The sequence below is a fragment of the Herpailurus yagouaroundi genome, unplaced genomic scaffold (assembly GCF_014898765.1).
Source record: "Herpailurus yagouaroundi ecotype Mexico unplaced genomic scaffold, PumYag 183, whole genome shotgun sequence".
Classification (NCBI taxonomy): domain Eukaryota; kingdom Metazoa; phylum Chordata; class Mammalia; order Carnivora; family Felidae; genus Herpailurus; species Herpailurus yagouaroundi.
In genome coordinates this window covers 2,430,415-2,447,301 of record NW_024412414.1, presented here as the reverse complement: position 1 = coordinate 2,447,301, position 16,887 = coordinate 2,430,415, and the positions used below count along the sequence as shown (strand labels likewise).

General features: G+C 44.1%; 1 long non-coding RNA gene across 1 annotated transcript; it reads left to right on the top strand.

The window, feature by feature from the left end:
* Positions 1–6,844: 6,844 nt before the first annotated feature.
* LOC121041240 (uncharacterized) lies at positions 6,845–15,128 on the top strand. The gene is made up of 3 exons (XR_005795630.1): positions 6,845–7,432; positions 10,419–14,641; positions 14,885–15,128. It is a non-coding gene; the product is annotated as an uncharacterized LOC121041240 (long non-coding RNA).
* Positions 15,129–16,887: the final 1,759 nt, after the last annotated feature.

The following is a 16,887-nucleotide window of genomic DNA, read 5'->3' as shown; positions in this document are numbered from 1 at the left end:
AGGGTCAGAGAGAGGGAGACACAGAATCCGAAACAGGCTCCAGGCTCTGAGCTGTCAGCACAGAGGTCGACGCAGGGCTCGAACTCACAGACTACGAGATCATGACCTGAGCCGAAGCCTGCCGCTTAACCGACTGAGCCACCCAGGCGCCCCTGAACAACTAAAACTTTAATTTCAGATTATTTCACTGTCATCGATGTCCAGAATCTAAAATGGGTACAGTTTCCTTCATTGGCTTGGGTTGGGTGATTCCAAAGAGAGAATGAAAGCCAGATAATCAGGGCCAGAGGTGTGCTTGTGTTGCTTTGTTTTGCATAAACCTTATGGACATACATCTCAGTTCTCCAGTTCACTCTCCATTATCTGCAATTAATTCAGTTTATTTCAATGAACATTTACTGAGTGAGCACTACTCCATGCTGGGAGCCACGCACTGAGCCTGCCACTGGAGATATAAAAATGCTCAGCATGGTCCCTGCCTTCCAGGGGCTCAATGGGCAGAGGTTGGGATGGGGGGAGCACAGGGGGAAACAAATTAAGCACAGCCACGTGAGAGAAACTCAAACTTAACTCAAACAAACAAATAGTCTCATCTATTCAGCACTCAGTGTTACACAGAGCATGTGACTCAGGACTGGTCAATCTTAGTGGCACATGGCCCTCATCATTGTGATTGGTTCAGGGATGGACATATGACCCAACCAGATCCAATCGAAGTGAATGGCCAGATTTTTTGAAGAAGCTCCCAAATGAGTCTTCTGAATTTTCCCAGGGACTCAAACTGTTGGGGGAGAGACAGCTGGGCCTCCCTCAGCTACCTTTGCACAATGAGAGCTGAGCCTGGAGTCTTATTGGGTCCTGCTGACATTTGTTAAACGCTGAAACCAACCAGACCTGCAACCAGCCAGACCTGGAACTGCTTTTTCAGTTCCATGCAGCATGATATTCCCCTTTTCTGAACTTAAAACCATTGAGTTAGTTTCTCTGTCACTTGTAATAGTCCTAACAAATGTTCCAGCAATTACATGTTGATTTCTTCTGACAATATTGACATTTACTTATGGTCATTTCTTTTTCTTTTTCTGAAGAGAGATATCCTAGAACATGAAAATCACTGGGGTAGCTATGCACTCACTTCCAGAGACAGCGTCTTTGAACTGAAGAGTGTCCCAGGCTCCAAAGATCCCTGAGGGAAAGGTCTGCTCAGTGCCTTTCAGCCTTCCTTCCACCGTTCTGTGTCCTCAAATGACCTGTGTCACCCTGCCGGACTCTGAGGCTCTTGTGGATTCAGAGTTTGGTATTGGCCTCTCCACCTTCACCGCACTAGGATTAGTACATTGTGAGAATTTGGGTATTATATTATTAGCAATATTTGTATCCTTTACAAGTAGACATTGGCCCCGTAACATTGAGTAGGGGAGAACTGAGGAGTTTTGTTTGTTCAGTAAGTAAGGATGGGGGTCCTCTGGTAACCAGCTTCAATTTGTACCCCTTCATCTACCTCTCTAGGAGGGAAAGACTTAGAGATGTTACAAGAGGTCAATTTTCTGACACTAGATTAATAGAATTTGGGCTCATCTGTAGAACCCTCTTCTCAGGTTTGGATATGATTTAAAATTGGATACATTTAAAATTGTAGATCGTTTTCTGTTAGTTCATTTCCTCACTATGGTTCTGGGCAACTTTAGTTTTATCTTCCTTCTCAGAATCCTTTCAGTAATGTTGGTGTCCCATCCACATTTGCTCTATCAGAAAAGTCAGTATTTTCTCTTAGAAACAATTTCAGAAGCCAAGCAACTCCAAAACAAGTTGCTTAACACAGAAAGGAAATTTATAGTAACAATAGCTAACAGTGTTTGAGAACTAACCATGTACCAGGCATAATGTCATAAGACATATAGTAGTAAATCATGAGAGTGAATCTCAGTCTCATAACAATCCTGTGAAATAGGTACCATTACCATTCCATTTTACAGATGAAGGAACTGAGGCAAGGACACAAAGCTAAGAGCAGATGAGCTCTGGATGCAGTTCAAGCAGTGCAACCCCACCCCCTACTTATTTTTTCAATGTCTTTTCAAAGTAAACTCTATGCCCAATGTGGGGCTCAAATTCAAGACCCCAAGATCGAGAGTCATATATTCTACCAACTGAGCCAGCCAGGTGCCTCCTTTTCTTACAAGTTTTTTCCCCCTTATTTTTTGTTAATAACTACTTATTTTTATGTAATTTCAAAGAGAAAATTTGCAATAGTACTATAATGAATTCACATAGGTAGAAGCTATATGTTCAATCATTACAATATATTTGTTAAATAAATAAATAGACATGCAAACAGAGTAAGTAATCTTAATTAAGAACATGTCAGGGCACCTGGGTGGCTCAGTCGGTTAATTGTCTGACTTCAGCTCAGGTCACGATCTCACAGTCTGTGATTTTGAGCCCCGCGTCGGGCTCTGTGCTGACAGCTCAGAGCCTGGAGCCTGCTTCAGATTCTGTGTCTCCCTCTCTCTCTGCCCCTCCCCTGCTCATGCTCTGTTTCTCTCTGTCTCAAAAATAAATAAAAAAAAATTTTTTTTAAATTAAAAAAAAAAAAAGAACACGTCAATATACCCAAAAACAAAGATCCATGTTGGCTGAAAGTCCCAAAGCTGATAGGGGAAACGAAGTGTGTCTAATATTTTCTGCATCATTTTTACTCGTTTCTGTATTTATCCTTCCTGAGGTTTCCTCATGGCAATAAAAAGATTTACAAAACCTCAGAACCTAGATAAATCTTAGAGACACTTGGTGCCAACCTCACTGCCTCTTGCTTTTGGCCTGAAGGAGGGACCACGTATTCTGCCTCCCAACCAGCCAGGGGCAGCTGAGAGCCCAGTGGCTTTAAAACTCAGATCAAGGGAGGGGCACCTGGGTGGCTCAGTCAGCTGAGTGTCTGACTTCCGCTCAGGTCATGGTCTCACAGTTCATGAGTTCAAGCCCCACATTGGGTTCTGTGCTGACAGCTCGGAGTCTGGAGCCTGCTTTGGATTCTGTCTCTCCCTCTCTCTCAAAAATAAATAAACATTAAAAAAAAATTTTTTTTAAAAACCCCTCAGATCAAGGGAGCATGGTTGGCTCAGTTAGTGGAGTATTCCACTCATGATCTTGGGTCGTGAGTTCAAGCCCCACGTTGGGTGTAGAGATTACTTAAGAATAAAACCTTAAGGAAAAAAAAAAAAAAGAATTCTGACCAAAGCCCAGCTGTGGCACTTAAAAGCTATGTGACCTTGGACAGAGGCCTAACCTCACAGAGCCTTGGTTTCCTTATCTGTAAATGGAGCAAATACTGACCTCACAAGGTTATTGAGAGAATTGAGATAAGATACGTAAAGAGCTTGGCATCAAGCAGGGATTTAATACAAGTCCTTCTGCTCCACCTTTTCAAATAGCTTCCACACTTCAGATTATTTCCCTAGAATAGAGCCCTAGAAGTGGAACTACTGGACCAACTGGAATAAACATTTTTATGGCCCTTGATCTATATCGCCAGCTTGTTTTCCAAAAGGGTGCTGCCACCAGCCGTATGTGAGATTGCCAGTTCCCCTATCACTTTGCCAACACAAGATATTATAATTATTTTTCTGTTGGTTATCACAAAAAGAAAAGTACTTTATCACTACTTTAAATTGTATCTCTTTGATTAGTCATGTAGTCAGATATGTTTCCACATCTATGTTCCCTGTTTTTTGATTTATCTCTTCATGACCTTTGACTGTTGGGGTATTGGCATTTTTTCTTATCAATATTTGTGCATCATTGTGATGAAGAAATTAACGTCTTTCTTTATTATTATTATTATTATTATTAAATTTATTTTTGAGAGACAGAGAGAGAAACAGAGTGCGAGCAGGGCAGAGGCAGAGAGAGAGGCAGACACAGAATCTGAAGCAGGCTCCAAGCTCTGAGTTTCAGCACAGAGCCCGGTGCAGGGCTCCAACTCACCATGACCTGAGCTGATGTTGGATGCTTAACTGACTGAGCCACCCAGGTGCTCCAGTGAAGAAATGAACTTCTTAAATATTGATGGCAAATGTTTGTTCCTAGACTTTTGTTCACCTTTTTATTTTGAAGCTGTTTCACTTATTTGTAATGATTTTGTCTTCATAATTGTTATTACTGTTGTGGTAGTTTGAGAGGTTTTTAAGCTACAGATGTCTATCATCTTTACTTTGATGCTTTTCTTTATGATTTATTCTATACAACTTCTAAGCTGTATCTCTGCAAGTGTAGATAATTCTGAGGAGCCAAATGCCTCGGGTTGAATTGGGTCTGCCCAATATGTGGAGGTCCTCATCCCCAGCACCTGCTAATGTGGCCTTCTTTGGAAGTAGAATCTTTGCAGATGTGACCAAGCAGAAATGAAGTCGTACTGGAGTGGGGTGGGCACTAGCCAAATATGATTGTTGTCCTTATTATAAGAGTAGAAGACAGATGCACAGATATACTCCACCCCCCCCCAGTTACAGAGATTGGAGTGGTGTGGCTGCAAGCCAAGGAGCGCCAGGTCTTGCCGGCTGCCGCCAGGAGCTAAGGGAAAGGCAAGGAAGGATCCCATCCAGAGTCTCAGAGGGAGCACAGGCCCGCCGACACCTTGATTTCATTCATATTTCTGGCCTCCAGAACCTTGAGAGAATAAATGTCTGATTGTTTAAGCCACCCAGTTTGTAGGACTTTGTTATGGCAACCCTAGAAACTAATATAGACACCAAGCTAAGGCCAAATTTTCCTATCAAAATTGGAACCAAGGAGAACTGGACAGAAATGATCTCATGCTGAACACGGAAATGCCAGGCGTGGAGAAGAATGGGGCCAAAAATACTGTTTTCCTAGCATCTAGGAAAATACCAAAACACCAAAATGAAACGCAAATGACTAAAAGACTTAAGTATAAATGAAACCATAGATGTCCCAGAGGAAAACGTCTAAATGTTAAAAAAAAAAAAAAAATTCTTTTCAGCATAGGAGGGGCATTTCTAAGCGTGATACAGATGCCAGAAGCTGTAAAGGAGAAGGTTAATAAATTCAACCACATAAAAGTCAACTTTCTGCCTGGTAATAAATACCTTAAGCAAAATCAAAGGTCACATGGCACACTAGGGGAAAAATACTTGCAATTCAATTCACAAGGAGTTAGTTTTTCTCATATAAAAGGAGCTCCAAAAATCAATAAGAAAAGACTAAGTACCCAACAGAAAAATGGTCAGAGGATATGTACAGACAGTTCACAGAAAGGCACATGCAAATAAATCCAACATATAGAAAGATAGACACCATCATAATAAGAGAAATGGCTTTGAGAGACCACTTCTCACCTCTCAGATTGGGCAAAGTCAAAATTCATTTGGTAACTACCTCCCAATTATTTTTGGTATATTTTCGACTGGAAAGGCAGAAGGTTAAGACCACAATTACTGGGTGACTTCTTAAGATTTTTTGCAATGCTTTACTCTGGGACTCATAATTGTTGTTGTCATTACATTATTTTCACCTATTGGCATTATCTGAGTGTCAAGACATCTACTGTATTAGAAAAAGCCAGTATAGCATAATGGTTAACTGTAGTGCAACGGTTAATTGCCCAGGTATGATTCTTGGTTCTGCCGCTTGTTAGCTGTGTGTCCTTGGATAAGTCATTTGACTGTTGAACCTCAGTTTCCTCATCTGTAAAATGTAAATGATGTAGTGCCTACTTCCTAGGTTATTAAGAAGAATTAATGAGTTGACACATGTAAAGCATTTAGAACAGTGCCTGGCACATAAGTACCATATCAATGCTAGAAATTAATATTACCACAAAGTGACTCTAAAGTCTGGAAATGTACAGAATTTTGTTATGTATTACCAAGAAACCATCTATTCTGAAAATTCCTGTTTCCAGACTTGATGGCCACTCTATATGTACTAGATGCTTTAAAATACATTCTCTTCTTTAATCCTCACAACCGTCTTGTAAGGTTTGCTTTATTACCTCCATTTCACTAATAAAAAGCAAGGGATCAGAGAGGTGAAGTTACGTCCCCAAAGTCACACAGCTAGTCAGTGCCAGAACCAACGTTCAAACTTCAATCTGCTCAGGTTCTTTCCACTCCATCTCAGGCCATCCTCTCCAGAGCGTCTTTCTTCGTCGCCCAAGGCACCCTTTTGGTCTACAGAGGATGGAAAATTTTCAGCCCGGTTCCACATGGCGAGCCCCAACCAACCGGAGCGCCTGCTTGGCTCCAAGGCCGCTGCGTGTCCCGAAGATTTATAGAGAAGGTGGAGAGCATTCCCATACCCCAGCCCCACCCTGACCCAGCATTCTAGAAGTGGAGAGAGAGGCTGGCTGGCTGGTGGCCCCGCCTCCTGAGAACTCGGGGGCGTGGGGAGGACTCTGCCCAATCCCCCCCATTCCCCCTCTCCCGCGTCTGGGGAGACGCCAGGGCTCGCTGTTACGTTCGGGCGTAAATAATGGCCCGCAATCCAGTTCCCTCCAACTCTGCCCTTCGGGTACAGGCCCCAGAGTCTCTTGGGTGCATCCATCCAGGCTGGTTCTACCGGACAATCAACGCGTGCAGAGTGTGTGCACTGACCTGTTTCTAAATAGATCTCATTTGGGCTGTGACTTTGAAAGTGAGCCAAAGGCCCCAACCTAAAATAGACAGCCTACTGCCCTGTTATTTTCATGGCTTAAAAAAAAGAGAAAGAAACAAAAGAAGACCAAAAAAAAAAATCTCTCCAAAGCAAAGCAAGTATTTTTATCACAGGCCTTGCTTGGAATAGCAACACCTATTTACTTGGAGGGAGGAGGCTGCTGGGGAGTTTCAGCGCTGGGTGATTATTCCAGACTCGGGAGAATGAGTACACTCAGTAGAGAGTATCCTCCCCATCAGAGGGCCGGCTCTTTTTGGCTTTTACCCTCCGAGCATCTCCAGCCCTCACCCCCACTCCCCTACATAATCTGTATCTTGCACACCCTCCCCTCCCACCCCATGCACCTCACTTTCTAAACTGCTCCTGGACCTCCGGATCCTGACCACAGGCTTTCTGCTGGATGCCTCACCTCAGCCCTCAGACTGTGTGCAGCCTTCACTCTTTGCTTCTCTCCGTGTCCAGAATCCGGATCTTGCTTGGGCTGGAGGCTTACTGACCTAAGGAGCATACATAAGCCATGAATAACCATAATCGAAGCTTTTTTTTTTTTTTTTTTTTTTTAAGCATTCTCTGGATGCCAAGAGCCATGCTAAGTATTTCTCATGCACCATCATTGGATGTTAAGGTCTGTTCTGTGAGCTCAGACTATCATCAGCCCCATTTTGCTGAAGGAAATCCGAAACTTAGATGAACGGCCCAGGGGTCACACAGGCAGAGGATGAGCTGGGACAGCTGAACCGAGGCTGAATGGGTCCTAAGTGTGAGTTCCGGATCATTCTTTCACCTTTGTATGTTTTTGGTTTGTGGGGCTACTATCCCATTTTTTTAAAATAACTTATCTTTGTGTCCCTCTGCAGAGATGACCTCAAAATGCTACGTCTGGGGAGGGATGGGGAGTGAAAATGTGAGGCTTTTTCTTCACTTGTTTCTTTAAAGCTTCCTGTATATTTTTTATGAGCATATATATTTTTTTATTAGCAGAAAAAGAAATGCTAGTTTGAGAAAAAGTAGGAGCAAGCACTGAACCATCCTGGCGGAGACCGTGCAAGGCAGTGGTTAACACACACACTTGGGAGCCCGGCCTTCTGAATGTAAATCCTAGCACCGGCCACTTCTAGCTGTGTGACCTTGGGTAGCTCATTTAGCATCTCTGCGCCTCTGTTTCCTTACTCTGGGAATGGAGGCTAATAATAGCATCTACCTCAGAACAGGGGCATGAGGATTAATGTGTAAAAAGTGCTCTTGGCAATATCTGGCTCACAGTAAGGACTGCCTGAGGGCCTGCCACCCCCTGATACCTCAGCCTGTAGAGGAAAGTCAAGGGCATGCAAAGACAAAGGCCCACAGGGGCCCAGTGGGTGTGGGGAGGCAGTAGAGAAGCCAGAGTGTCAGTGCTCCGAAGGATAAGGGCTGTAGCAAAGTGGAGAGCATAAAATTGTGGCTGGAAGGGGCAGCAGTGTTTTTAGGTCCAACACATTTTCCACAGGAGATGTAACTCTACAATGTTATTTGAAGTCCCTGGAGGTTTAATGTTGGCTCAAATTGAACAACATAAGATGCAGAGCCCCAGGTACCCAGGTGGCTCAGCTGGTTAAGCAGTTAAGCATCCGACTCTTGGTTTCAGCTCAGGTCATGCACAATCTTATCATCCATGAGATCGAGCCCCATGTCAGGCTCTGCACTGACAGTGCGTAGCCTGCTTGGGATCCTCTCTCTCTCTTGAAATAAATAAATAAACATAAAAAAAAAAAAAAAAAAGATGCAGAGCCTTTTGGCCCCAGGCTGCCAGCCTGAAGCCTCACTCCCAGGGGCCTCCTGCTCCAGTGGCCCAACTAGCTCCCCAGAGGAACCTTGACACCCAGCATCAGAGTGTTGAGAGGTGGGCAGGAGTTACAGATGCATGTTTTTGCAGGGAGGGGGCACTAGCAACCAGGTAGGGATCATTCTCTCCATTTTACAGATGAGGTAACTGAGGCCCAGTGAGGGGTGGTGATTTGCTCAGGTTCATACACCATAGCGACCGATGCAACCAGATTCAAACTCAGAAATTTCTGATTCCAAAACCAGTGCTTCTAGGGCCATCTAGGAGTCTAGTACTTCCTCTCAGTTCCTCCAACCTCAGCGTTCTGAGACAGCTAATTTAAAAAAATGTCTTCCTGGGTGCCTGGGTGGCTCAGTCAGTTAAGCATCCGACTTCAGCTCAGGACATGATCTCGAGGTCCTTGAGTTCGAGCCCTGCGTCGGGCTCTGGGCTGATGGCTCAGAGCCTGGAGCCTGCTTCCGATTCTGTGTCTCCCTCTCTATCTGCCCCTCCCCCATTCATGCTCTGTCTCTGTCTCAAAAATAAATAAACATTAAAAAAAACTGTCTTCCATGGTCTTTCTCTCTTTTTTTTTTTTTTAACTTTTTTTTTTCAACGTTTATTTATTTTTGGGACAGAGAGAGACAGAGCATGAACGGGGGAGGGGCAGAGAGAGAGGGAGACACAGAATCGGAAACAGGCTCCAGGCTCTGAGCCATCAGCCCAGAGCCTGACGCGGGGCTCGAACTCACGGACCGCGAGATCGTGACCTGGCTGAAGTCGGACGCTTAACCGACTGCGCCACCCAGGCGCCCCTCTTTCTTTTTTTTTTTAATGTTTATTTATTTTTGACAGAGAAAGAAACAGAGTGCAAGAGGGGGAGGGGCAGAGAGAGAGGGAGACATAGAATTCAAAGCGGGCTCCAGGCTCTGTGCTGTCAACACAGTGCCCGATGCGGGGCTCGAACCCACGAACCACGAGATCATGACCTGAGCTGAGGTCGGAGGCTTAACTGACTGAGCCACCCAGGCACCCCTCTCTCTTTGAAATAAAAACTGTTGACTACCAACATCATATCTAAAAGAAAAGAGGGTTTTCTTTGTGTGGCACACAAATAGTTAAATTAAAGGTGCAGCTGGCCACACAACTCTGGCACTAATTTGTAGTCACTTGCCTCTACTCAGCATCTGTCAATATTTCAGCAATAGTTTTTTTAGTGGGCAATTCACTGCCTACTCTACATTGGGCAATACAATGCTCACTGCTACATAAAGAACTGTGGTGTTAAGAAACTGATCAGAGGGGCACCTGGGTGGCTCAGTCGGTTAAGCATCTGGCTCTCCATTTCAGCTCAGGTTATGATCTCATGGGTTCCTGAGTTCAAGTCCTGCATTGGGCTCCATGCTGACAGTGTGGTGCCTGCTTGGGATTCTCTCTCTCTTCCTACTCTCTCTGCCTGTCTCTCTCAAAATAAATAAACAGACTTAAAAAAAAAATACACGTTAAGAAACTGATCAGAGCTCTTCAATAAGGAGAGGCTAAAATTGTGTGGAGATGGGGATGGAAAGGAATAAATATTCAGTCAGCTCTTAACATATGCAAGGCACGTGGGATCCTCATAACAACCCACTTTCTTTTTTTTTGTTTTTGTTTTGTTTTTAAAACAAAATTTTTTAATGTTTATTTATTTTTGATAGAGAAAGACAGAGTGCAAGCAGGGGAGGGGCAGAGAGGGAGTCAGACACAGAATCTGAAGCAGGCTCCAGGCTCTGAGCCATCAGCACAGAGCCCCACTCGGGGCTGGAACTCACAAGACCATGACCTGAGCCGAAGTCGGACGCTCAACTGACTGAGCCACCCAGGTGCCCCAACAACCCACTTTCTAAATACTGTGGAACTTCTGGGTGTTTCCTGAAGTGTCGATATTTTTATCCCCATTTTATAGCTGATAAATTGCAAGAAGAAGGAAGAAAATGAAAGAAGAGATTTCTCCAAAGTCATGTGGATTGTAAGAGAGAGAAGTTGCATCTTACATCCAAAGTTTGTACTCCCAAAATTGTCCCTGGAACCCTCGTTACTCCAAGTGTGGTCCCTGGACTACCAGCATTGGAGTCACCTGGGAGCCTGTTAGAAAAGCATACTCACAAGCTGGCCGCAGACTTGCTGGGTCACGAGCTACGTTTTACAGGACTCTCTGATGATTCTCATGCACGCTAAAGTTTGGAAAGTCCTGCCATAATGAGTCCCTTCCCTCCTGACCTTTGTCTCCTCCCCACTGCTTGTGGTGGGGCTGCAGAGCTGGTAGCTTCCCTGTGCGTTTCCAACTCTGTGCTGCGATGCCCCAAATGAGCTGGGGTGTAGTAAGCAGTCTTCTGGTCTTTATGCTCTAAATTCAAGAGTTTTGGCTTTAAACCTGAAACTTAAAAGGATCCTAAATACCAGACCACACATCCACATTTGTCTATCTTCTTCCTGATAGGTGGCAAAATACACCAGTTTGCCCAGAATCGAGAGGTTTCTAAGGACACAGAAATTGTAGTGCTAAGCTTGGGCAGTCCTGGGCAAACCAGATGGTTGGCCACTATAACCTCCTTATGGCCTCTCAATCACATTTAATTCACTACTTAGCACAGTAAGTCTCAGCCCTGGCCACACCTTAGAATCACCTGGGAGCTTCAGTGAAAAACAGGTGCCCTCTCACTAACTCAGGTGAATTAAATCAGAACTTCTGGAGCTAGAATATGGGAACTGGTATGTTTTTTGTTTTTTTTTTTAATTCTCTTTGTGATTTTAATGCAAGCAGAGTAGAGAGCCCGTGCTCCTGCCGCAAGTTATTTTTTGCTCTGAGTAGCACATTTTTCAGACGCATGAAGAATTGACTGAAGGAAGGCAATAGAACTTACTGGAAACTAAGCTTACTGGATCCATGCTTCTCTTGCTGGTCAGCACCCAAGTGCTAGGAGCTATGCTATCTGTAAAGTAGAAATTATTGGTGCCCATTATGCAGATAAGAACATCGAGGCTCAGAGAAGTTAAGTAACTTGCCCAAGTTCACATAACTAAGGAATACTGAACTGTGATTTCAGGTCTGTTTTCCTTTATAACCCCAGAAGGTTGCTCTACACACTATCTCTGAGATAAATCTAGATTTTAACTTTGCTACTGGTCATGAGAAGACTGGGTGCTTCCCAGCTGTGAATCATCTTCTGCAGAGTGGACGATGGAGGCTCAGATGTATGAGTGGACTGTCTTCATGCTGGAAATTTCTCCATCAGGGATCCTTTCCCCTGAATCTATAAGACCCAAGTGGATCTAGTAATTTCTCTCCTAGGAGCATACACAAGAGAATTGGAAAGAAATGTCCCCACGGAGACTTGCACACAGAGTTACATTGCGGCATTGTTTATAATAGCCATAATATGGAAACAACTCATATGTCCATAACTGATAAATGGATAAACAGAACGTGATCTTGCCATATAATAGAATATGATTTGGCAATGAAAAGGGATGAAGTACTGACATATGTCACAAATGGACGAACCTTGAAAACATTATGCGAAGGGAGAGAAGCCAGACTATATGGTTCTCTTAACTTGAAATATCCTGAACAGGCAAATCCATAGAGACAAGAAGGAGATTGGTGTTTGCCAGTGCAGAGGGTGGGCTGGGTGCTGGAGGCAGAAGGGAGGAATGGGGAGTAATTGCTAATGAATATGGGGCTTCTTTTGGGGTGACCAGATGTTGTAGAATTAGCGGGGATGGTCATACCACTCTGGGAGTATACTAAAACTACTGAACTGTATTCCTTAAAAGGGTGAATTTTAGGGTAGATGAATTATATCTCAATCTGCTAACTGGAGTGCTCATTCATACATGTTTAGTGGCAGTATAAAATGGAGCAACCACTTTAGAAAACCGGCATTTTCTATAAGGTTAAGCTTATACCCACCCTATGAAACACCTGTTCTATTCCTATCTGTATTCCGCAAAGGAGTGCTTAAGTCCTTGCAAAAATATGTACATGGATGTTCATAACAGCTTTATTTGTAATATTTCCACACTGGAGACAACCCAAATATCCATCCACAGGATACCTGCTGTCCATATGATGGAACAGCACACAGCAGTGAAGGGACCTAGGGTTACCTGCCTACCAAGAACAAATCTCGCTGATACTATGTTGAGTAAAAGAAGCCAGACAAAAGAGCCCATACTCTATGATTGATTCCATTTCTCTGAGGTTCAAAAACATGCATAACTAATTGATGATCATAGAAGCCAGCAGAGTATAGACTGGGAAGAGGCATGAGGGAGCTTGTTAAGGTGCCAGAGGTGTTATATACATACCTTGATCTTGATAGTTGTTGCATGGGCATGTACATATGAAGAGATCACTGAGCTGTATGCAGAAGGTTAGTGCTCTTTGTGTACTTCACCACGTGTACATCGTACCTAAAAAATCCAGAAGCTCCTCAACCAACAGTGACCGAGTCCTGAGGCTCCCTGACTGACCCTGAACATGTAGGCAGTGACCTGAAGAGGATAGAGACTGTGAAGATAGATGGAGCTGGATTCCAGTTCAGCTCTGCTCCTTACCTAGCCCTATGATCTTGGGCAAGTCACAGAACATTTCTGATTTATAAAATGAGGAAGCACGCCTGCCTAACAGGGATTGCCTTGAGGCTTAAAGGCAAAAAATATATGTCAAGTCCCCAGCAGGTTCAGCACAAGACAGAACAATCCCAAGGGGCCAGTTAATGGTGGCTCAGACAAGACATCTGCTCTGTCAGAAGGATACTGAGTCAGAGCCTTCCTGAGGAGAACAGGGACAGGTGAGGAATACACATAGCGAGGAGCAGAGAACTTATGAAACTTGTCCCAGGTCTTCCTGCCCTGTTGAAGATACCACCAGGACAGACCACATGGAGAAGGCAAGTAGAAAGAGAGAGACATGAAAAGATAGAGGCCCAGTGTCCCAGTACCCAGCTGAGCCCAGCCTTCAAGCTGTCCCCATAAGGCGCAGCCATGAGGGTGAGCCATCTTGGAAATTCCAGCCCAGCTGAGATCCTGTATGACCATGGCCCTGGCCAACGTCGTGTGGAGCCGAGCCCAGTCAACCCATGGAATCATGAAGGATCATAGATGGTTTTTGTTTTAAGCTTTAGCCAAAACGAGAAGTGGTGGGTTCCAATAAACACCACCAAAAGCATGGGACGTTGGCTTCAGGACAGGGCAGTGGGCAGAGGCTCAAAGGGTCTTGATGAGGTTGTTATTGGAATCTGGAAGGGCTGTGAGGAGATTATTATAAAAGGCTGAGGAAAGGAAACATAAGTTAAGTACTGACAGAACAATCTAGTTAAGCTGTTCCTTGTAATGTGGAAAATAGAAAATTTAGTTCATGAACTTGTTGATTTGGCTAAGAAGATTCCAAGGCAAAATGTTGAAAGAGCCAATGGTTCATTTTAGCTGAGGTGTGGAGAGAGAGAGATGAACTAAAGAAAGAACTATTTGGTATTCAAGTGACTCTAAAGGAAAAGTTTCTAACCTCCAGCTTGCTGGGCTGGAAAATAAAACTGTTTCTCATTCCCACCCCATGCAGCCCAATAAAGATTCTCAAGGAGGGGCACCTGGCTGGTTCAGTTGGTAGAGCATGCGACTCTTGATATCGGGGTTGTGAGTTTGAGCCCCGCATTGGGTGTGGAGATTACTAAAAAATAAATAAATAAGCTTTTAAAAAAAGATTCTCAAAGAAAATAAAAACCAAAAGGGAGGGAAGGAATCTGGGGGCAAGAATCAAATCTAGGGTGTTGACGGTAAATGTGGCCTCAGGGTCAAGGTTAGAACAAGGATGCAGCTATAAAACCCTATGTTGAGGCTTCAGATGGATTTAAGGGTATATCAGGTAGATCCTCTCAGCTAGATGAAAGGCTTCTGACAATCTCTGAAGGAGTTGTCCCCTAGCAGCTTGCATATGGCCCAAAGTAGAAAAGCACTATTTCAAGAAGAAATAGAAGTCTGGCTTTTGTCTAATGGAGTAGATAATTTGATACACAGGAAACTCACAATTTTTATTTTACTAACTTGGACTGAAAAGAACAGAGACAGTATAAAACAGAAAAGTAGCCTTTGTGACCCCAGCTTCCTAAGAGCAGAAAACAGGCAAAGGTGGGGTGTTTCTTTTTTTTTTTTTATTTTTTTTTCAACGTTTATTTATTTCTGGGACAGAGAGAGACAGAGCATGAACGGGGGAGGGTCAGAGAGAGAGGGAGACACAGAATTGGAAACAGGCTCCAGGCTCTGAGCCATCAGCCCAGAGCCTGACGCGGGGCTCGAACTCACGGACCGCGAGATCGTGACCTGGCTGAAGTCGAACGCTTAACCGACTGCGCCACCCAGGCGCCCCTAAAGGTGGGGTGTTTCTTATGGAAAAGAAGGATGACTCTGATGTGGAGCCAAGAGCCAAACACAGGCATACCTGGGAGATATGGTGGGTTCTGTTCCAGACCACTGTAGTAGAGTGAATATCTCAATAACACGAGTCGAGTGCATTTTCTGGTTTCCCAGTGCATATAAAAGTTATGTTTATACAATACTGTGGTTTTAGGTGTGCAATAACATGTCTAAAAAATGTATATTAATTAAAAAATGCTTTGTTGCTTAGAAAAAAAGGGGGGTTGGTGACTGGGTGGCTAAGTCAGTTCAACTTTGGCTCAGGTCGTGTCTCACAGTTCGAGAGTTCAAGCCCTGAATCAGGCTCTGACAGCTCAGAGCCTGAAGCCTGCTTTGGATTCTGTGTCTCTCTCTGTGCCTCTTCTACTCATGATCTCTCTCTCTCTCTCTCTTTCTCTCTCTCTCTCTGTCTCAAAAATAAATAAACTTTAAAAAATGCTTTATTGCTAAGAAATGCTAGCCATCATCTGAGCTTTCAGCAAGTCGTAATCTTTTTGCTGGTGGAGGGTTTTGCCTCCATGATGATGGCCACTTACTGATCAGGGTGGTGGTTGCTGAAGGCTGGGTAGCTGTGGCAATTTCTCAAAATAAGAGAATAAAATTTGTCACATTGATGGACTCTTCCTTCATGAACCATTTCTCTGTAGCATGCGATGCTGTTTGATAGTTTCTCCCCACAGCAGAACTTCTTTTAAAGTTGGGGTCAATCCTCTCAAACCCTGCCACTGCTGTATCAACTAAGTTTTATGTAATATTCTAAATACTTGGTTGTCATTTCAACAGTCTTCACAGCATCTCCACCAAGAAACTACTTTCTTTGCTCATCCATAAGAAGCAACTCCTCATCTGTTCAAGTGTGATCATGAGATTCCAGCAATTCCATCATATCTTCAGGCTCCACTTCTAATTCTGGTTCTCCTGCTGTTTCCACCACAGCTGCAGTGACTTCTTCCAGTCAAGTCTGGAATCTTCAACTTGTAAAAAAGGCAATATCTTCTAAGTGCAATAAAGTAAGATGTGCCTATAGAACCAATCCCAGCAAGCTGACCTCAGTTTTAGTCAACATACATTTCCTACCCCTGGAGCAAAGGGAACTGTACTTGGAGGAATTTCATGATTGTGATGGACCCATGGGTCCTCTGTGTTTCCCCTTTTTGAATGGGAGTGTATATTTTGATGCTCAGCTCCTGTCTCATTATAAGTTGAGTATGTGGGGGCAGATAACTTCTCCCTTCAGTCCACAGGACTTCAGATCAAGAGAAACCATGCCCAAGTGCCTCCTCAACAACTGGGTGAGATGTAGTTGTTGAAAAACTAGACTTCAGGCCTGAGCCTGAGGCTATAATGGATAAGAAATTGGGGATTATGGGAAGGGGGGGATTTTATTTTGCATGCTAGAGGGAACTTGGGGACCAGATAGTAGACTAAGGTGGCTAGTTTCCAAGCATGGGTCCTAATGAACCGTGCCTCCTGATGTTCATGGCTTTGTGTAGTCCCTTCCCATGTTGAATCTGGGCTGTAGTCCCTTTCCATGTTGAATCTGTGATCTATTTTAACTAACAGAAGGCAGCAGAAGTGATACCATGCCAGCTCTGGACCTATGGATTAAGAGGACCTGGCAGTTTCAGCTTTTGCAGTCTGGGGAACCCTGAACTGCTTTATTAGAAGTCTGTCTACCTTGTGCTGGAAAGACCACAGGGAAAGGCCTTAGAGTGAGAGAGAGAGAGAGAGGCCCTGAAAGGACTTGGAAAGAGAAAATTTCAGCCTGCCCATTACTGCTCAGTCCAGACTTCCAGCCATCCCCACCAGTTGGCCAGACATGAGAGCACCATCTTGGATGTTCCAGCAGAATTGAGTCTTCAAGGGACTGCCACCACTGCTGACATCAGGTGGAGCAGAACTGACCCCAGATGACCCCAGTCAACCCACAGAATCATGAGAGATCATAAAATAGTGGTATT